At 41.9% G+C, this 23,315-nt stretch overlaps 1 protein-coding gene across 1 annotated transcript in view; it reads left to right on the plus strand.

Annotated features, from left to right (window-relative positions):
• Positions 1 to 23,315, plus strand: part of TMTC2 (transmembrane O-mannosyltransferase targeting cadherins 2) — a 253,342-nt gene that overhangs the window by 10,531 nt on the left and 219,496 nt on the right. The window lies entirely within an intron of this gene.

The following is a 23,315-nucleotide window of genomic DNA, read 5'->3' on the forward strand; positions in this document are numbered from 1 at the left end:
TAAGTACGTCGTTATCCCCCCCCCCCCCCCAAAAGTCTGGAATCGCTGTGCTTGCTTTTGAGAGAACCGGAACTCAGACTCTCAAAACGTTCCTATGGGAGCCAGAACGAGGCCCCATAGGAATGCATTAAGAGCCTGAGTTCCGGTTTTCTCAAAAGCACAGCGATTCCAGACCGGTCAGGGGGAAGATCACATAAGCGGTGCTTGAGCCGAAAACGACTAGATACACGGATATGCAAGCATTTCTACACACCGCACCCCACTGAAACACCAATGTACAAATGGAGGGGGAAATAATAAAAATAAAAAAACCGTGGAGTGCTCCTTTAATGCTTCAAGGGGCATTGCTAGCAGTCAGCCTGTATAATAGCCCTCACTGTCTTGTGTTCAGAGGCATAAGCCGATCCTAACTACAAACCCTAAACACTTCCCTTATTCACTCAGCGGTGGCAAATAGGCCCTACGTGTTTCTTCAGTGCAAAGCATCATAGGGGTCTCATTTGCACATTGTTTAGTATAACAACTTGTGGTTAGATCGATCTGCCGTCGAGCAGCATCTCCACGTCCGGCATTGATAACAGCCCTGCTCCACTAGTGACTCCCAGCTCTTTTTATTTAGTATGCTCCTCCCCTTGTTAGGGCCGTACCTCCTAGCCGGCCAATAGGAGCTACAGGGCAGTGATGATGTCAGTGGTCACATGAGCACATGCTGGGGAAAATTTGTACTACTGATCAATCATCAGTAGAAAATAAAGCCCGGCTATTGCTCACCCTATTTATCAGACGTGAAAAATTTACAAACCACTGATAGCGAATCAACACTGGTATCAAACCGAAGTTCCGTACAGCACTACTTGCAGGTAAAAATTGAGTTCTTAAACAGCCCTGTGTAAAGCGCTGACCGTAGCGTCAGCGTCTCCCTGGCAACCAATGACGTGTGTTTCTCACGCCCCCTCACTGAGCCAATAATGTATGGGAGGCGGTAGCAGGGGCTGTGTCTAGTGGTCACAGTGACCACTGACATCACTGCCCTGTAGCTCCTATTTGCCGGCTAAGAGTTCTTGAAAAATGTTGTCAGTGGCATGATCCCCCATATTTTTTATACAAAGTAGACCTATTTTGAGTCTGTCAGAAGGAATACAAATGGGGCTTGTTAGTCGCTCCTGTGACACATTTATCCATATTTTCACACAAAATGTAGGGTGTTTTTAAGGATGCCACAGTTTCCGTCTTGAGACAATGTTACAAGTATGGAAGGGGTTTGCCCATCAGGGACATTTATGGCATGTCCACAGGATATGCCATAAATGTCAAATACAGGTCCCACCTCTGGGACCCGCACCTATCTCTAGAACGGTGCCCCCTAAACCCTGTTCTACCTTTTCTCGGTTCACGCTGCCACTTGTAGTTTCCGACCATGTAATCAGAAAACCGCGTAGCTCACTGAGCAATGCTGATTCCGTAACTCCCATAGAAGTGAATGGCAGTTACGGATCAGTGTAGCTCACGTACTACGTGGTTTTCTGCTTACATGGTCTGAAATTACAAGTGGCAGTGGGAACCGAGAAAGGTAGAACAAGGTTTAGGGGGCCCCGTTCCAGAGATAGGTGCAGGTCCCAGAAGTGGGACCCACGTCTATCTGACATTTATGGCATATCCTGTGGATATGTCCTAAACGTCCCTCGTGGGAAAATCCCTTTAAGATCATCTTGTTAGTGTGAAATGAATATACAGGTGTAACTTTTTTATGGCTTTGTGGGGCCCTAGAGTAGTGCAACCTGTTCAAAACCTGCAACAAAACCTCTGGAGAAATCGCATTGAATTTAAGGTGTTTGCTGAAGCACAGAGAATGCATAGCATAATGGACTAGGCCTGGAATGGATCTCCGCTTTTTGTCGCGGTTGACTGCTTAAGGTGAATTCCAACTGGCCTGTGCTGTTGTTGGAAACTAATGAAAGTAAATAAACACTTTTAATGGGATTTTCTTTATTGCAGGCCACTGGCACATGTTCTGTGCTGCGATGCGACGCTTCTGTTTGGACTATTTATTTCAGACCAGCAGTCACGTCGTAAACTCATTCTGTGCACAATAAAAGTACAGTATGTGTTTAGTATTTTCCGCAGCGCAAAATCTTTTTATGTTTGGACAAATGTAAAACACAAAGGATATGTTATTTTGCTTGTCTTTAGACTGTGTAGTGAGCAACTGGAAATTCAATTTCCCTAAACAATAATGAACTTGATGCATGAATTAGCAGCAGGCCAGGCTTGTGAGCGAGAATAGGTCCGTATTAGAAGTCCCTTTGGTTTGCCACTTGAGATCTAATCAAGCAAGTGACCCACATACACAAAGCCAAAGAAAGAGCCGCTGTACGTTTGGGAAAAGTGGAAGTGCCATCTGCTTGTGAATTTATGTATACATTTCCATCTCATTATTAATGTACAGGTTTGATTTATAAGGTGCTTTCCTCTGTACTTTGATGCTTGGGCTGATACTGAAAAAAAAAATGTATATCTTCAGAAGGCAATTTAAATATATTCTTGTACTAGTTAGTAGATCTTTTGTTGTAGATCTGTGTAACGCATGAGTTATAGTAAGGCTTTGTTCACATTGTGTTTAGAGGCTTCCGTCGGAGGTATATATGAGAAGTATTTCCTGATGTAAACCCCCGCAATGGAAGCCTCTGACTTACGCCACTGTATAGTCATAGCATATGTCATTTATAGGCTCCGCGTGGTATACATTTTTTTCGAGATGCTTCTGTATTTAAAAGTGTAGTCGACATATGCCAAAAGGAGCCTCTTCTTCTTCTTTTTTTATTTTTACAGGTCCCCTCTGCGCCCTATTGAAACATTCCGCGTATGTCCGAGCACTTTCCCAACGCATATACCGAACATAGCCAAAATGGCTAGTTAGATTATTGTCCTTTTAAACTGTAACTAAAATCTCTACCACCCTAAGGCCCCATGCACATGATTGTAGAATTCGGCCGTAATTATGGCCTCATTTACTTCTATTGACCGCGGACACCTTCCCCTATATTTACGGGAAGGTGTCCGGGCCGTAGAAAGCCTCCGCAAAATACAGGACATGTCCTATCTTTCTTTCTACGGGCCGTGCTCCCATACTTTGTATGGGAGCACGGCCCGAAATGCGGATGGCTGTCCGCGGCCGGCCATGCCCGTAATCACGGCCCATGATTATGGGCACAGCTGTGTACAGGGGGCCATAGGCCACATTCACAAGGCTGTATTATCTTTGTATTGCTCAAAAAAATAGGGAGCACAGGACAGTAGGAAAATCTTTTCTATGATCTCTGGTGTAATGTACTCCCTATGGGTGTAACATAATACTGAAAGTGGTCATGAGCAATGACTTTTTATGCTATTGTAATTAAAAAGCTATGGTTGAGCTTCTGCTTTGCTTTAGATCACTGTTCAGTGCGATCATGTTTCACCCATAAAGTTCCAAGAGAGAGTCATGCATTTTTATTTTATTTTTTAATCCTAGAAGTTAGGTTGCATTCTGTCATTGGAATCCTTAGGATAATCTGGCGTGCATTTTTCAGAAAATCCACGACCAAAATCTGCAGCTGACACGGTGTCGGCTTTTCAGTTTGGAACCTGCAGCAACGATGAACAAGCTGCATATTTTAAAATCAGCAGTGTGTTCATTCCGTGCGGAGATTTTCCGAAGTGTGAATGGGGAATTTTATACCCCAATCACATGAATAGATAGTGAAAAGTGAGCATATTCTGTCATGATCTTTTTCACATAAAACTGGAAAACCCCCTTTAGGCCGAATGCACAAGATGTGTATTACGTGCGGATTTGGCGTGCAAATTCTTGTAATACAGTACCAGCAAAGTAAATGGGATTTCAAGAAATCTCGTCTACATGTTGCAGATTTTGTCTGCACGTAAATTAACCTGCGGTGCATGTTTAAATATCCACGGCATATCAATTTATTGTGAATTGTATTTTTTTTTTAAAAAGGAACCAAAATCTGCAACCTGTTTCCGCATCAAAATGTAAAAACTAACTTAAAACACATAAAAAAAACCTGCTCTAATAGGTACAGATTTTACCTGCAGAATTAACTGCATTTACCTGTGGTTTTGATGCAGATTTAATGCATGAAATTCTGCAATTATTAATTGTGAGGCACATGTAACATACTTGTCCTTAAGAATTACCGTAAATTATTCCGATTAAATGTCCTTCAGATTTTTATGACCTTTTAACATTTTAAACTTTTTGTATTGATTTAAATCTGATGGTAATTTAAAGAAATTGCTCAGAAATCTATGAATGTATTCTTCTACGTACCCTGACTTTCATGATTTTCTTGTAATTCAGAAAATATTCTAAAATGTAAATCGATTTATAAGGCCCCATGCACACGAACGGGTGTCATTCTGCGGCCGGCCGACCGGAAAATCACGTCTGTGCACATGGCTATGGTCATGTGCATGAGGCCTAAGAGTAAAGATGTGATTGTATCAGAGACCTTGAGATAAAACATGACATTATTTTGTTTTTGGTGGTTACCGGTAATAGTTTAATTAATGCTACCGATTTATTGATTTTCATCTTAATTAGAATTGTTCTAGATAAAGCGCTCTGAAAATCCTGTTCTTGTGTCTGCCGTTGGAGGCTTTGTTTTTACTAATTTACTTGATATATGCAATTAATTAAATGCGGTGCTTTATATCCATTGTAAAGGAGATTGTACCCTCTTATCATGTTTTACTAGCGGCATGCAGGATCCCGTGTGGCAAGGACCATGTTGTTTTGGACGTGCTTTTCGTTTTTGATGTAGAGCTGTTGAGCATCTGCTTATTAAGTAATTACTGTTTATTTCTTGTAAGAATGACAAGGTGCCTTTGTGTCAAGGTTTGTATTTTCTTCGCGGTTACATTATTTTTCAGTGTGTCGTTTAACCGATTCTCCAGTTCACAGTAAAAATGTCACTATACATGCAGAATGTATAGTTGAAGGGGTTGTCCAAGCATAGAGTGGTTTTTCATACTGATGACCTATCGACAGGATACAGCACACAAGAAAATGGCGACCGCACACTGCGAACACTAATGCCACCTAAGCCGCTAAATATAAATAAATATGCATTACTGCTAACTCTACTTACAATAGGGAGGTTATTAGCGAACGTTTTTATCAAATTGTGTGAGTCCATCTGCCACGACAAGGCGACCTCTATAAGGTGGGAACCTACGCTGCACATACACCCAGAACTGGGACTAAGCCTACATCTATTTGGGGATGGTAGGAACCAGCATTAAGGATAGGTACACAGGATAGGTCATCCGTATATGATCGGTGGGGCTCCGTACACCGTATAGCAGCCGTGCTGGTTTACTCCAGCTCTGCTCCTATTCACTTGAACAGGAACAGAGCAGCACTTACTGCAGCACAGCCGTTACACTGTGACTGGAGCCATCTGCATAACTTCCGGAGCCAGTTGGAACAGCTGATCGGTGCGGGGTCCAGGTGTCGAACGCCCACAGATCATATACTGTTGACCTATCATGTGGATAGGTCATCAGCATGAAAAACCGCCCCATGCCTGGACAACCCCGTTAACATACATGTGCCCATCGATTTTTATTTTCTTAATATATTTTTTTGTTACTTCAGGCTTTGTCCCAGACCCCTATTAATGTATCTAAATTGACTGCCAGCTTCTCAGACTACCCTATGTTCAGTATTCTGAGACCTGTCCCCCTGCACGGACCAGAGCTGATGATCAACAGTGCTTTGTGGGGGGCATGTCTTACACTGTGCACAGGGTGGTCTAAGAATCTGACGGACATTTCAAATACATGAAGAGGGGACCGGGAATAAGACAAACTGCGGCAGCAACATTTAAAGGGAGGGCACCAGGTATGTTCATTATATACACCAAATGACACCCATCTAATATCACGTTGGACCTCCTTTTGGCTTTCAGAACTGCAGCAATTTGTCATGGTATAGCTTCCGCTAGGTGTCTAATTTGTTCTGCAGGAATTTTAGCCCATGCGGGCAGGATAGCTTCTCACAATTGCTCCTAAGGTGCCCTTCTGCCGTAGGGTAAACAGCTGCCATGAGGGGATGAACTTAATCGGCTATAATACTTAGGTAAGCCCTACTGTTCAAATTTTCATCCACAGGTATCAGAGGACCCACAGTGTGCCAAGAAAGCATTCCCTACAAAATTACTCCACCACCATCATCCTAGACTGTTCACACCCATCAGGAAGGTTGCATTAAGGCTACATTCACACGAACGTAGTCCACCTCGGACGTTAAAAAATGCAGTTTTCCACGTCCGAGGTGGACCCGTGCGGGACTAGTTGTCACGGATCCCCCACAGACTACAGTCTATGGGGGATGCGTGACACTCAGGAAAATAGGACATATTTTTCAACAGAGCGTTCACACTCGTGTGAACGGCCCCATTGAAATGCATGGGTCTGTGTGACGGCCGTTGTTTTAACGGTTGTCACACGGACGAGATTCACGTTCATGTGAATGAGCCCTAATTCTTGCTGCTTGCACCAAATTCTGACCCTCTCATCAGCATGGTGAGACAGAAATCTGGATTCATCTGACCAAGCAATGTTTTTTTTCACTGCCCAGTGATCCAATTTTTGCGCTCTTTTGCCCACTGAAGTCTTGCCTTTCTGTTTCCCTTAGACAACAATGGCACTCGAACTGGTGGACAAGTTGTGCATTTGGACACGTTAGTTAGAGCACCACATTATATTCGGCTGCAATTTGCTTGACTTCTCACCACCTGTTCGTCAGAGACTATTCTTGGCTCTGACCCCTTTCGTCGCCGAGTTGTGGATGTCCATATGATCCACTATCACTGGATGTTTTTCCTTGATCACACCATTCTCCATACACTCTCCACACTGTTGCATGAGAAAACGCCACAAGGTCGGCAGTTTTTTTTAAATACTGGCCCCGGCTAGTCTAGAACCGATGATCATGCCTCGTTCAAAGTCTCTCAGATTGCGTGTTTTTTTAATTTTTTTATTTTTAATGTGAATTCACCACAGGGCAGGTGTCTCAAAAAATGTTAGTATATATGCAGAAATGACACTTTATTAATGTAACCAGAGGGATGCTTTAAGGATGCCTGCGATGAGGTTAAAGACTCAATTGTTTTAGTCAGACTTGTGGTTGGGCCAATAGCTTGTGTCTGTGCCTCAACTATAATGATATACTGTACTCCTGTTTATGACGTTGCAGAAATTGAACTACAACTGTATTGACTAACATTAGTCCTGTATCTAGGACTTTACAAATACGAAATTTTAGAATTGATGGGTTTATACAACTCAAAGGTAGAGCGCAAAACCACACCTATAATGTGATTGAGGTGACTTAAATTTTATTTCTGAATTATACATGTCTAACAGTGAACCCTAAATGGATGGTACAATTTTATTGTAGGATAGAGCAGATTGTACTTCAAGGGGCTTTAGGATTGGAGTTCCGGATCTTGTACTGAAGTAGTACATGAACACAAGACCAGTGTACCTTGCTTATATTTACTAAGTAATGTGTGTTGGTCATTGTTTGAGGGCATGCTGAGCGACTAATGCTTTGTTCCTCTGCCTGTGTCCTGATGTGTGACTGGACATGCTGACTGCTCATTATTGCCTAGCGTTGCCATTAGCCCCTCAGCAGACTGGTTACTCCGTTTCTAATGTGGTAATATTAGTGGTAATATTTAGATTACGAGCCTGGAGAATACATTGTATCAGTAAAATGTCGGCTATTATGGCCCAATACCATTGAGCTCAATATGAAAATGTGATTTGCGATCTTCATTTCCATAAAACCTCTTATGTTTACACAGAAATCATTGAACTCCTTTCCATGCTCCACTGTAAACTATCTCATTTAGTAAATTAATAAGCGAGGCAGTGTCAATGTAGCGGCATGTTTATGAGCTCCTCACCCGTCTGCTGATTGCTTGATCATTATGGATTACAGGTTTTTCTTTTTTTGCATATTTTTATCAGTTTGATTTGTGTGGTGTGATGCTATATATTCAGCTTCATTTTCATGGTGTGGAGCAAATGTCCATTTCTCTTTTATGTGTCCCATATGATAAATGAACACCTCTTCTCTCACCACAAATAAACTGGAAATAAGCGGCACAGTTGTGTTTTATAACTACAGTTATTTTATTTCATTATATTCATGGATGTTCCTTGAAAAGTTTTTGTTTCAATGGTTTTGGAAACCTATAGTAAATTATAAGAATATTACATACTACCAGGATCCTCCATGGCCACATAAAGGCATAACACTGTAAGCCCTTATTCACACGACAGTGTTTCCTTGCCGGGTAACGGCCGTTCATAAATCGGCCGTCACCTGGCTGCAGTAGGAACAATAGACCCCTAATGGGGCTATTCACACGACCGATTTTTTTGACAGTCCGGGAAACCTGCCCGTCAAAAAATGGGACATGCCCTATTTTTGGCCGTTTACCCGGCCGCCCAGCTCCCATAGAAGTCTATGGGGCCGGGTAATACACGGCCATCACCGGAATGTGTCCCGAGTGATGGCCATGTATTCCGTCGCTCGCGCTCTCTCTCCTTCTCCTCCTCCTCCTCCTCCTCCTCCTCCTCCTCCTCACAGTGCAGAGTGCATGTGAGGAGGAGGAGGGTCTTTTTTTGCTCCCTGCAGGAGTCGGAATCCCCAATCCCCGGCCGGGGATTAGGGATTCCGCTACAGAAGTGAGTGACTACACTGTCCATATATGGACACGGCGACGTCACTCACTTCTGAAGCGGAATCCCCGACCCCGTGGCCGGTGATTCCTCTCCAGGAGAAGTCAGTGACTAAACTGTCCATATATGGACATTGAAGTCAGTGACTTCTCCTGGAAGGGGGGGGGGGAATGGGTGCAATCTACAGGGGGCTGGGTGGCATCACCTACAGGGGGCTGGGTGGCATCACCTACAGGGGGCTGGGTGGCATCACCTACAGGGGGATGGGTGGCATTACCTGCAGGGGGCTGGGTGGCATTACCTACAGGGGGCTGGGTGGCATTATCTACAGAGAGCTGTGTGTGGCAACAAATATAAATGAAATTCATCCGATTTTAAAACTGACAGGGAAAAAAACGGATGCAAAACGGGTCAAAATCGGACGTTAAAAGCGGCAACACGGCCCGGAACGGAATCGGAACAGATGCAAACCGGCCGGGAAAAACGGCCGATTTTATCGGCCGACACTCGGACCCTGTCGTGTGAATGAGGCGTAAGGCCTCCTTTACTTTCTTGCTGATTTGTAGTTGCATTTTTTTAGGGTTGTTTATATAATATATACTAATATATATATATATATAATTACATACATTTTTCCAGTTTTTTTTTTTTACATTAACACCGTTCTAATTCATCAAATAACGTGAAATTGTTCAAAAGTAAGTTAAAAACCTAGAAATAATATGAATTTTTAACCTCAAACGCAACGATAGTCTGAATTTTTTATTTTAACCAAAGGGCTTTTTTCAGGGAAGACATCAAGGACAGCCAGCTGCTCTGCAGCACAGAAAGCAAATTATGGTTTGAAATTGGATTTAAACTATTCCTACAGGTGTCTCAACTTTTGGAGATGACTTTCAAACCCTTTGATTCTATATAACCAGTGTTGGAACAGACTGCATTGCAACACCATGCAGGATTTGGACAGTTTTGCTCTTCAGGACAGAGCACATTGATATCATAATGGAAAGAAAAAGGCAATTCACAAATTAAGAAAGACCATTATAACCCTTAGAAGTGTAGGTCTGTCCTACAGAGAAGTAGCCAAGGTGGCAGTCAGTACAGTTTCCTATACCATCAAAAGGCACTTGGAAACTGGTGGAAACTCTGACAAGAACCACTACAAAATCAGATGACGACAAGTTTTTGAGAGTTAACCCGTTTGTGTGATATGCGCCTCACAGCACAAAATCTTCAAGCCCAGCTTAATGCAACAAAAAATAAACAAGTTTCCATTTCAACTGTGAAGAGAAGACTTCTATCTGCAGGTTTGACAGGTCGAGTATCCGTAAGAAAGCCACTGCTAAGATTGCAAAATAAAAAAAAGACTTGCCTGGGCCAAGCAGCACCTCCGTTGGACTACTGAGGAGTGGAAGAAGGTCTTATGGACTGATGAATCAAAATTTGATCTTTGGTACATCACACAGGGTTTTTGTATGTCGCAGAGTATGTGAAAGGATGCTTTGTGTGACACCAACTGTTTGTATCAATAAGTTATTTTATTGGTCAAACATCCAGTAAAAAATGGCAATGTTTCGACCTGTGACAAGTGGAGGGTCTTTCTCAAGCCTTGAGAAAGACCCTCCACTTGTCACGGGTCGAAACGTTGCCATTGTTTACTGGATGTTTGACCAATAAAATAACTTATTGATTGAAACTTGGGAGTTGCTGTTCACCACGCTTTTTCTGAAGATTACATTACGTCAGACTGGGTTTGTCTGATTTTACAGCGTGTCATCGCTCCTGATAACGGGATTTGTGCTGCTTCAAATATTGTATTTTTTGAACCAACTGTTTGTATGTGACGTAAACATGGAGGAGGAAGCGGGATGATCTGGGGCTCGCTTGCTGGATCCAGAGTTGGCAACTTGCACAGGGTTACTGGCAGTAGCGTAACTACTGCTATAGCGGCTGCTACGGGGCCCGCTATGGCTGCTACAGCGCAACGCCACTGAAGGGGTTGTTCCTACAAAAGACATGCATCCCCTATCCACAGGATAGGGAATACATGTGGGATCACTGGGACGCCCAGCGATAAGGAGAACGGGGGACTGAAAGTACCCTGAAGTTCTCCATGACAGTCCTCGGACTGCGCATGCGTGACCAGAGCTCCTTTTCATTTTTATTGAACTGCGCAGATGCTGGAAGTCCGAGGTTTGTCATGGAGAACTTCGGGGGACTTTCGGTACCTTGTTCTCCTTTACCGCTGCCAGCGATCACACACGTATCCCCTATCCTTGTAGGTCGTTTTTTTTTTTTGGGGGGGGGGCTATATGGCGTTATATACAGGGGGTCTGTATGGCGTTATCTACAGGAGGGGGGGTCTGTATGGCGTTATCTACAGGGGGGATTTGGGGCTGTAAGACGTTATCTACAGGGGGGCTGTAAGGTGTTATCTACAGGGGCTGTGTATGGTGCTATCTATAGGGGTGTGCTATGTGGTGGAATCTATAGGGAGGTACTATCTGCAAGGAGGGGTGGGTTGTGTGATACCCAGCGGAGGGGGGGGGGCCCCCCAAGTCAAAAATTTGCTATGGGGCCCTGTCTTTCCTAGTTACGCCCCTGGTTACTGGAACACTGGACAAAAAGGGCTACCACAGCTTTTAGATGTGCCATGCAATACCCTCTGGTGTACGCCTATTAGGTCGGGTTCATATTACAGCAAGACAATGATCCAAAACATAATTCTAGGTTATGTCAAAACTACCTAAGAAGACAAGAAGAAGCCGGTAGGCTTCAAAGAATAGAATGGCCTGCACATTCTCCAGACTTAAACCCCATTGAGCTTGTTTGGGATGAACTGGACAGAAGAGTGAAAGCAAAGCAACCTACAAGTGCAGCACGTTTGTGGGAACTTCTGCAACAATGTTGGGTTTCTGAACAATATCTGAATGCAATTGTAGAAAGAATGCCTCAATTGTGTAAAGCTGTTATAGCCGCTAGAGGTGGCTACTTTGAAGAGTCAAAAATCTAGATTTTGATTTGTTGAAACAAAGTTAATCCAATATTATTGTCTTTTTCTTCTATGCTGTCATTTCAAAGTACATTTAAGCCATTAAACTATGTAAATATCAATAAAAACTTGAAAAATGTAGGTGTTCTAAAACTTTTGACGTGTGTATGTCTCTATCTCTCTATAGAGCACTTTGTGTTTTTGGAAAAACCTTGCTGAAAACACGTCCAAATGCTGATGTGACTTCTGTATACTCTTAATTGTATTTCTTTGACGGACATAAAGCTGGTGCAGTTTACCATGCATATAATACATTTATGCGTAATGCATGATAGTTTGCTACAGCTGCTGCAGAACCTCATTGTATAAAGGTAGGGAAGCTTCATGTCCAATCACTGTGAACCTTCAGCTAGTTAATATGGTGCTCAGCCACTGATGGAAGCCTGGGCTGGGATGTGGATATAGGCCAATCTAGACCGATCTCTACGTCAGCTGTCAGTGGTGCAGAGAGTAATTCTTCTCCACTATTGCATTACAGCTCCATTTCTGTATAATAGTCTTGCTTAGGTATAAGAAAGTGACAGCTATAGATGTAATTTACACACACCTTAATAAGATTTTCCATTAACCTGTTCCTGACTGATCACTGTCTTTTGACGGTTCGTGCAGGTCTGGAGTCTACAGCAACCTCTTGGCATCTGTCAAAAAGGCTAATGAGCTCTCCAGTGAGTTACTAACCATTCCTGTACTTAGAGCAGCCTACTGAAAACATTTGGGATCAGAGAAAACTCCGACCCCAGATGTTTAACTTTCGATCGCCACGGTCCGTGACTGCGGCATGATCAAAGTAGACTTCCCTCTTCGATTGCGCTACCGAAACCTGATGACGCAATCGAAGACTAGGGGAACACTCAGCAGTCAGCTAGAAAGAACCTTAGAGCTATCTGTTCTGTAAGCCTACTTTTAGGGTACACAATGTCGCACATGGTACACATGGCCGTCCTTAGGGGTGTCCGTCCGTTGCAAGTTCACAGGGTGCTGCATCATCCTTTCATGTAGGGGGCACCACTGGGTCGGCTGTTTGACAAGCTTTATATCCTCTGCTCCTGGTTACACATACAGAGGAGGCATCAAGAGGAGTGGAGGAATCTCTGCCCACAGTCCGCCCCTGCAAGAAGCCTGTGTGCGTGTGTGTGTGTGTGTGTGTGTGTGTATATATATATATATATGTGTGTGTGTGTTTCGCTGTGGTTCTATATATGTCTCTGTGTTGGTGTATATATTCCAATGTGCAAGTGTGTGTGTGTGTGTGTGTGTGTGTGTGTGTGTGTGTATTAATAAGTACTGTGCAAAAGTGTTAGGCAGTGGTTGAAAAATGCTGCAATGTAAGAATACTTTCAAAAATAGAAGTTTTAATAATTTTTTGTTTATCAATTATCAAAATACTAAGTGAATGAATAGAAGAGACATCTAAACCAAATCAATATTTGGTGTAACCACCGTTTGCCTTTAAAACCGCATCAATTCTTCTAGGTACACTTGCACAAAGTCATGGATTTTGTAGGATTATAGTAAGGCATATGATTAACCAATTATATCAAACGGGTGATAATGATTGTCAGGTTGTAGGTTGAAACATAGTCATTAACTGTAACAGACAGCTCTGTAGGAGGTTTAACACTGGGTGAAGAACAGCCAAACTATGCTATAAAGGTGAGGTTGTGTAAGACTGTTTTATATCACAGGGCCACCATGGCAAGAATAAGCATAGCAGCAAGACACAAGGTAGTAATACTGCATTAGCAAGGTCTCTCTTAGGCAAAGATTTCAAAGCAGATTAGGGTTTTGAGATGTGCTTTTCAAGCTCTTTTTAAGAAGCACAATGAAACAGGCAACATTGAGGACTGTAGACGTAGTGGTCGGCCAAGGAAACAATGCTGCAGATAAGGCACCTCATGCTTACTTCCCTTCGAAATCGGACGATGTCCAACAGTGCCATCAGCTCAGAACTGGCAGAAACCAGTGGGACCCTGTGTGTATATATTTGCCTGTATGTCTAAATATATGCCTTTTATGTATATTCCAGTATGTGCATGTCTATATATGTGGTTACTTTTTGCTTCGTGGAGGGCAGCAATAGAGTCCCGCACTGGGTGCCTTCCACACTAAGGCCGGCCCTGATGACACAGTATAATGTATTAGCATACAGGAGTATGCAGATACATTATAAGTAAAAAAATAAATTTGTTAAAATGTTATTCCGTCATGGGATTAAAGAAAAAAACGTAAACAACAAAATAATAAAAAATGTCCACTAAAAAAAGTCATTATTTGGTATAAAATATATTTTATTGCCCATACATTATATAAATACAAAAAAAAAATGCACATATTGGGTATCTACACAACCGTAAAACATGACACGTGAATACTATTAAATGCCAAAAATCACTTTATTGTATATTCAAGCACAAAAATAGATTACATTAAATTACCCCCAAACTGCACAGGGAAAAAAATAAAATTTCTCCTGCACAAAACAAGAATTCATATAACAACGTCAATGAAAAAATAAAAAAGTTATGGCGGCAGAAAGGCATAAATGTAGCTAATCATTTAACGTGTATTAGTTATTTTTGTGCTTACTTACAATATTTTTACACTGAAAATATATACAGACTGCATTTTTTGTGCTGCTAAGTGTTGTTCTCCTTTATTAAATTGTCAGCTTGCTCTTTAGCCTAGTAAAATAAGGATCCGGCGCATGCATGAAGCGTGGTACAAAGCACATATTGCTACAGTTTACTACAGGAGGTGAGAGACTAATGTAAGTTTACAAATGGAGCTCATGATAGTCCAGGGAGCTATTTTGACTGCTACCGCATATTTCTTAAGTTTTATAAAATCCTTTTTGTTTTATGCTTTAATTTCTGTGGCTGTTTAATGCTTATTTTAGTGTAAGTTAGAATCTCCTCTGACCTTTTGATATTTTACAAGTTGAACAGCATACTTTCGTTAAACCAAAGACTATTATCCAAAGACTGATGTATACAGCAATGAATTTCACTCTATTTCACTGCACATAACTCCGTTCTTTTGGTAGCAAATTGAGACAGACTCGTAAAGGGGGATTGGTAGCGACAGTAGACTGTTGCTAACTACATACTGGATTGTCTAACTGGGTAGTACAGTGTGAAGAAAAACCCTACCGATCGTCTACCCATCACCTTGCGTGCGCATTAGGGCTGTAAGGAGGGTGCTCACATCAGGGAGCGTATTTCACACATGTTCTGGTGAAAGAGCAAGATTTTGGGGAAGCTAACCGTGACGTTGACATAGCCTGGCTCTGTCTATCATAAGCAAGGGTTGGAGTTGGGTAGCATTACGCAGCGAAACCAGGAACACTTGCTGACTAATTTGCATAATGAAATTGAAGTTCATTACTTTAGCAATGAAGATACTAATTTAGTGATAGAAAGGTATGCATGCGCATGGTTTTAAGTGACCCACCACACCATGGGACTTGTTTGTTAGGCAAAATTGTGAGTTCAAATTCTCTTTAAAGAGAATCTCGCAGCATAATGTAGTGACCGACACATTGATTTCAGTGGTCTATCACTTATGTGCTAATGTTAACCCTTTTCTGAGAACTTACATTCAGGGCCCAGGCAGCGCCACCGGAGATGTGTCCGGCATATTCCTGAACTGCTGCTAGCTCCGTCCACTCCAAGCTCAGACTACTTTTCTGCTTGTAACGTCCAGAGCCGTGGACAGTCGTTCTGACTTACCCACCGACGGCCATGGACAACTGAGTGCTGGGCGGCTGCTCCCTCCTGAGAGATGCCGGCACTCACTTCCGCATCACTGTACTGGCACCCGTAGGATGCTCGCGCCCAGCCTTAAAGGGCCAGTACACGCACATGTCAGAAATCTGTAATTAACCCATAATTCCTCTGGACTATAAAAAGGGCTCTGCCCTTTCACTCATTACCTGAGTGTTGTTGTGTTTACCAGTGTTAGTCTTGCAAATGGTCGCTTAGTGTTTTCCAGTTCCCAGTGTTCCTGTGCCCTGCTACCTGTATCCTGTATCCCGTGCTATACCTGGTTTTGTATCCTTGTAGAGTTAGTCGTGTGCTGCTTGCGTCCACGCCTGCTGTGTTACACTGCGCCTGGTATCTGCTGCCAAGTACCCATCTGAGCTTAGCCGTTACTACTGTCTGGACTACCACAGGTACCCTTGTGCTCGCACTATAGAATTTGTCGTGGTACCCTGTTTGGCCAGCTGCTATCCCGCTACGGCGGTACGGCCCAGTGGGTCCACAAACCCACAGATCGTGACACTGCTGATTGACCGATGTCTCCCTATGCACATTAATTAGCGCTGTGGCCCTTCATTTTCAGGATCGGTGGGGGTCCAAAACTTCAGACCCCCACTGATCATAAAGTGATGACATATCCTAGTTATATACCGTCACTTTATAAGATGGTAATTACCCTTTAAAACCATTTTTTTGGTCTCCTTCAGTTCTGATAATTTTGTGAAGATATTTTCATATAGACCTACAGTAAGTGACATATATGAACTCTGGACATTTTTAACTTTTTTCGGAGGTGTTGTGCTAATTTTCTGCTTGGGTTAGATTTTGTGCCACAAACGTGAGTTTTTGTGAATTTCTTTTTTTGCAGAAATTAAGCTTTGATGCAAAATTGCATAAAGTACGTTGCTCGGCTATCTCTGGCAGCCCCATAGAGAATGAATAGCGCTGCAGAGTTCATATGTAACTGCCGCTCGGTTCAAACAAGGGACTCTGGATCCCTTTTCTTGGAGCCCGATATCTAAACGATCCACTGTTTTTTTTCACTTGAGTAAGATTGATGTTTTGCATACTGACCCTGGGAAAGGTCCTCAGAATTTGTAAGCCTTATTGGTACTGATTTCTAGCCCTTTCTCACCAAGGGAGACTTCAGATTTTCATTGAAAGTAAGTGTTCTCTTATGACAAATTCCTTTTTTATTATAGCGAATTACCAATTTTTCCATCTGGGCTGACGGTATATAGTTTTTTTGCAATAGATAAGATTTATAGTGTTATTTTCTCACAGCATTGACTGTATAACCTCTATAGTGTACACATTACCATAATATTACACACACTGCCCACCTGAACGGACCTGGCTAACTGTCTTCTATAAACTATCTATCCTATCTATCCTATCTAGCTATCTAGCTATCTAGCTATCTAGCTATCTAGCTATCTAATGACTTTAAGGTTTTCTTATGAAAGATTTGACTATAATTGATGTTTGCCTGTGGCAAATCCACAGACCTTCTCATTCCAAATTCAATTTTTATAAAAATCTGATGATAAAGGGGAAATGGTCTAAGGTTAGGCGATCAATCTTCTACTTGTGGAAAACCCCTCTAAACCCTGGTGCTGTGCCAAATGCTGGGGTCTGAGAAATGTGTCCCATGGGCAGATCCCCTTGGCTCTAACCTATCCTGCTCCATGTGATTGACAGATCTTTTCCCAAAGATCAACTTCCCTGTCATTAATTCTCAATAGGGCATCATAATGTAGTGACAGGTTCCCTTTACAACATACCTTCCTCTATCGGAATCTGCCCCATTACATATATTTACAAAACATTTTAAAAGAATTAGCAGGAAAGCCTTTTTGAGAACTATAATTATTAGTTCAGTGATATAAATCATAGCATTTGGCTTGGGTTATCTGAGCAATAATAATAATGATCAATTAGAATGATAGTTAATAATTCCTTAATTCATGAAGATGTCTTGTTTCTCCCTTTTTAAGTTAATCTTGCATTTGTGTCTTTTTAACAAAGTGCAACGTAACTAGACTTTGATTTTACAGTTGTCTCTGTTTCCAAACAATTTACAAGAAAACTCCATCTGTTTCATTTGATGTTTAATGTTTGCTTTGTTCCGGTTTTTATATTGCAATCTGTTCTTACAAATGCTCGGCTTTTGTAAAAAATAAACAATTTTAGTTGTACATATATGCATAAATGTCGTCTGGGAGATTTTAAGATGTTTAGCCATTTCACAAGTGTTGTTTATTTTTTCTACTAAAGCCCTCGAAAAATAAAATTAACTAGTGGCTAAAGTCAACCATTCTGATGCATTCATTTGTGCGAATGTTTAACCAACCTGTAATCACCTCCAGTAAACACTGGTCGGTTTTATTGTATAACCTATGAATTGTAGAAGTGCACGAGTTGTCGTCTTCTATTTGCACATAAGAGCTTGTTGCCCATAGCATAATTTTTTCCAAAATTGTTCTGGAGAACGAATTCTGAACTTTGGCTGCTGCAGGCAACAATGTAACCTTTCTCTAATAACCTTTTGATACATGAGGTTCACTGTGTACTAAGTATTATATTGAAGAGCTTAGAGATGTCTTCCGTTCTAATATAATGCAAAGTCATGTAACTTATATATTTTGCCTATCAATTTCTCACCTTCCTTCTTGCTGTCAGTCAATTGAAAAATTCTTGTTTACATCATATGCAACTAACCGGTACGGGGCTCATCAAGCCTAGCTTCACGTTTTTTTTGCATACAGTTGTTTATTCTTTTTAATGCAGTTGAGGCATAGGTATACCATCCAAACATATGCCATAGGATAGTCTTGACATATATTTGCCTATTTATAGTGCACGTTATATGTAAATGTCAGGAAAATTCTGCTGGAGTATACACCAAAAGCAATGCCCTAACGTCATGTGAACCTAGCCTTAGGTTGAGTTCACACTTTGCGACAAAAAGCGTACTGATGTTTTACTTGCAGAACAAACTTTACGCTTTTGCAGGTAAATGGTAGTTTGGGGCAGAATCACATGTCAGCTGCAATGTGTGAACCTAGCCTAAATGTATCAGAAATCCTAAAATTCAGCCCCTTGTAAATTGCAGAGTAAAAACTTGAGGCTTCTTAGGCACCAGATTTCAGGTGCAAATTCTACCTCTGCACCCCTCATATTTCCACTCAGTCTCATGGACATAAGGACGTGATTTTTTTTTTAGCCTCTGGATGTAAACAATAAATATTTCAGTTCTCTGACAGAAAAGAGACTTTTCTTAAAGGGGATTTCCCATCAGAGACATTTGACATATCCACAGGATATGTCATAAATGTCGGATAGATGCGAGTCCCACGTCTGGGACCCCCTCTTATCTCTAAAACAGGGCCCCCTAAACCCCGTTCTACTTCTGTGTTGTGGCTGACGCATGTGATTCCCTACCATGAATTACGGAAACAGCGTAGCTCGCTAAGCGATTATGTTTCCATAAGTCCCATAGAACTGAATGGTAGTTACGGAAACACGCTTAGCTCACGTATTACGCTGCTTCCGGAACTGCCGTTCACTACTATGAGGGTTACGACCACAACATAGGTCAGCGAGCTTGCTGTTTCCATAATTCATGGTAGGAAATTACACTCTTCAACCACAACACAGAGCATTAAAACGGGTTTTAGGGGGCCCCGATCTAGTGATGGGTGCGGGTCTCAGAGCTTGGAATCTCATCTATCTGACATTTACGACATCTGAATAGAAAATGTTAAACTTTTTGCAATTGGCAATAAGAACACGGTTTTCTTTTTCTGACCGTTTTATTTACTTGAGATATACATATTTACCTAATAACTTGTATATTTAATTTTTGTTTATTCATTTGTATATTTTTTTTCAGATCTCAGTGTTACATAATAAACCAATTTTACTTTATGCTCTCTTTTATTATGTCCGATATCCTATTTTTATATGTCCTGGTTTAAACTATCTTGCGTCCTCCGGATGCAGATACAGTTGAATTCAATGGTTGAGGAGGTAGCCGTCCACTCCCTACTCTACCATACACTATGTAATGCGCCGTAAGCAGTTTGGCACAGACCGGCACGATTCAGTGACATCATCCCACCCGTCTGCGTCGATCCACGCAGAGCACAGACCGAAAGACATCTGCAGAGGGATCAGGTGAGTATTTGTTTTATTAGGTACTATAGGGGCATTATCCTGTATGGGGGCACTATGGGGCATTATACTGTGTGGGGGGCACTATGGGGCATTATACTGTGTGGGGGGCCCTATGGGGCATTATACTGTTTGGGAGGCACTATGGGGCATAGTACTGTGTGTGGGCCACTATGTGGGTATTCTACTGTGAGGGGGCCACTATGTTGGGGGCATTCTACTGTGTGTGGGCCACTATGGGGGTACTGTACTATGTGATGGCTACTATTGGGGTAATATATTATGTGGGGGCACTGGAGCATTATACAGTGTGGGAGCGCTATGGGAGCATGATACTGTGTGGGCTAAATTGGGTGTGTATGGGCAGGGATTGGTCAGGGTTAGAGGCGTAGATTAAGCAGGGAAAAATTTGCCACGCCATGCTTTGCGCCCTACATCCGTTGTCCCTCTTTGCAATACTTGAAAGTTGGGAGGTATGCAGACATACTGTATACAGAGCATTTTATGTACAGTGTGCCTGGTTTTCTGGGTCCTAATTACACATGATGTTGAAGTTGTTTGTTCTGTATTATGCCTGGTTTAGTGTATATATATTTTTTTAAGATGTGAACTTGTCGAGGTGAGAACTTGGATATGTCACCTTCTGTTTGATAATGAGATTCCTGGATTGTTCATCCATTTGTTCAGATTGCATCTCTTGAATGAGTTCCCTTCTTTTAGTTCTTTGTTTTTCTGGGCGCAGCTGTGCTGATGCTGATTGATCGTGTAAACAGTCGGATACAATCAGTAGAGTTTAGTCTCTGGCCCATGTGCTGAATGCTAGAACTGATAATGATAATATGCGGACAGGACCAGAAAAATGACATGATGTTAAAGAGTGGACATTCCCTATATAATTACTATTTCTAAGTCCAACAGTCTTTTATAGTTGTTTGAGTAACTTTTTTTTCTCACTACAAAGCTGTAAATCCCCTGCCAAGACAAAGTTAAAATCTGGCTGCCTCCATCCACATCAAAAAGGAGCTTATTACATAATGTCTTATTTTTGTGTCCAATGTATAAACAATATGCTGTAGGCTCCTAAGCCCAGTGGTGGCTGAAGGTAGAGAACATTTTATTATTTAACTTGGATCTCTGTATCCGATAAAGGGAGCAATAAAGACGCATAAATGAATGAAGTTGACGTCCTCTAACTAAGAGGAGCTTTTGGTTTCGGGCTTGCCATGTAATGCTACATACAGGGGAATATGTGTCCAGCCACGGGTGATTTAAAGGAGACTTCCAGAAGCCAGGTCATTGCCCTGGTATCTTCATTTTAAAAAGGGTTTGTAATGTTAAAACTTGAGTTAACCCTTGCTAAGGCCGCATGCACACGACCACATTTTTTCCCTCCCGTAAACACTGGCGTAAATACGGGTCCTTTGTCACGTGTTTAACCCGTATTTATGGACCCGTTCCCGTAAATACGGGTCCGTTGTCATCTGTATTCCACCCGTATTTACGGACCTGTTTTCTCTGCTTCCATTTATTCAAAAATTGAAATCCGGCATGGGCCTGCAGACAGGGGAATCCCCTGACGTCGCCTAGCAACGCTCCTGTGATGACGGGTGGACACACGTAGCCACCCGTAATTACGAGACCCATAGACTTCTATGGGCCTGCCCGTGCCGTAATTCTGGCCTGAAATAGGACATGTTCTCATAAGGAAACATGAAGGTACCCGTGGCCAATAGAAGTCTATGGGCCCGTAATTACAGCTCGTAATTACGGGCGTTTTTACGGTCGTGTGCATGTGACCTTAGTTTCAGTTGTATAAAAAGCTTTGCGGATAGGTTTCTGATATAGCAAGCTGCCTCCTAGTCTGACACACAGCAACCTAAGCCCCTCCCCCTTCCTCCAAAATCTATTGAAGGAAGGAGAGACTTTCTTTTTTGATAAATATATCTAATTCTTTTTCACCCTTTTGAATCCGGACCAATCAGAATTATTTTTTTTTTTTTGAGGGTCTATACTTTTAGTAGACTAGAACTATTGGCACGCTCTAAAAGTGTAATGTTATGTTCTCTGTCTAGATTTGGTCCCTTGGTGCTAAATCTTGGGTAGAGTAGCTGCAGGTGGAAGAGACACATGTTTATGTAGGCTGCTATTTGAGCACTATAGATTCAAAACAGGTGTAGGTACATATCAAATCTGGTCTTTTTATGTCACTTCCTTGGATGATCAGTAATAGAAGGATATTACAGAATATAACTGGAGTTTAATCACCAGGCTCAGATAATAGTGTTCTCGGCACACACTGCTCTGCTCTCTGACTTGCACGTTATCCTGCTCAATAATTACCACAGTGTTTGATGTAACGCTGCCAACTCCAACCTATTTATCAAGCATCATCACTTTAGTGCCATCAAAACTTTTGAGAAATTCAAAAGTAAAACCGAGACATGGTGTTCTGCTGAATCGGCATTTGGCCTGAGCACGTGAAATTTGTCCACCGCAGCATTTATCTCAATTCAGTCATCTATTTCATTAAGAAGTTGGAAATGTTGTGTTTCACTCAATGTAATCAACATAGGCATACAATCCATCTTATTGATCCACAGTAGGGTAGACATGTTGCTGCTCTTTTGAATTAAGCTGTTGTGTTCAATGTCTTGAGTAATAATAGGATGGTAGAATGTAATCTGATTAAAAATAGAGGGATATGCTAAAGGTTTATATTGTAGAGAAAATTTGTATTTTGTACTTACATGTTGTTGGAATGTACAAAAAGATCAAGCATACTTACAAATGGTAATTTTTCCATCTTACAGGCCTTTAAAGTCATAAACCGCACTAGACCATATATTTTTTTTTTAAATTGTCCCTGTATCTATTCTATAATGCCTCATGCACACGACGGTTGTGCCACTGGGGCCGTTTTTGACGGCATCCGAGTGGCACCTGATAGTCTTCACGGACCCATTAACTTTAGCGGGTGAACCCGGTCTGTGAAAAATGGTCCGAGTCTCCGATCCGAGGAAAGATAGAACATGTCCTATCTTTCCTCGGATCACTGACGGGACTCGGACGGCACACACCGTCGTGTGCATGAGGCATAACTATTCCTGTCCCACCTGTTCTAAACTAACAATTATTACTATATTGTCTTAACTTTTCTGTTTAGCCTGTCCATCCCAAATAGGAAAATATGTTGAAAACCATAGTTTCCCATTTGAAGTCTCACTTGTAATGTCTTATACCGCTGGCGTCTTTTTAATGTTTCTGAATAATAAAATATCAGATGGAATGTTCCGGGACTATTGTATAGCATTAATCCACGAAAGCTTGGAGGGACAACTGCAAATTTGCATAGGCTTATGGTTTCTACTGTTGCCACTGAATCACCAACAGGCTGTTTCTTTTAGATTATTAAAGATTATTGCCAACCAGTCATCTTTGCCACTGTCTCTTTAGTGGTTTTGAATCTGCGCACACTGCCTGTGACATGCAAGCTGCTGTATAGGGCACAGCCTATAGCCTCTCCTGTGCCTGCATATGTGGCTGTCCAACATATTAAGAATTGTTTAACTATA

This window comes from Rhinoderma darwinii, chromosome 3 (genome assembly GCF_050947455.1).
Source record: "Rhinoderma darwinii isolate aRhiDar2 chromosome 3, aRhiDar2.hap1, whole genome shotgun sequence".
NCBI lineage: Eukaryota > Metazoa > Chordata > Amphibia > Anura > Rhinodermatidae > Rhinoderma > Rhinoderma darwinii.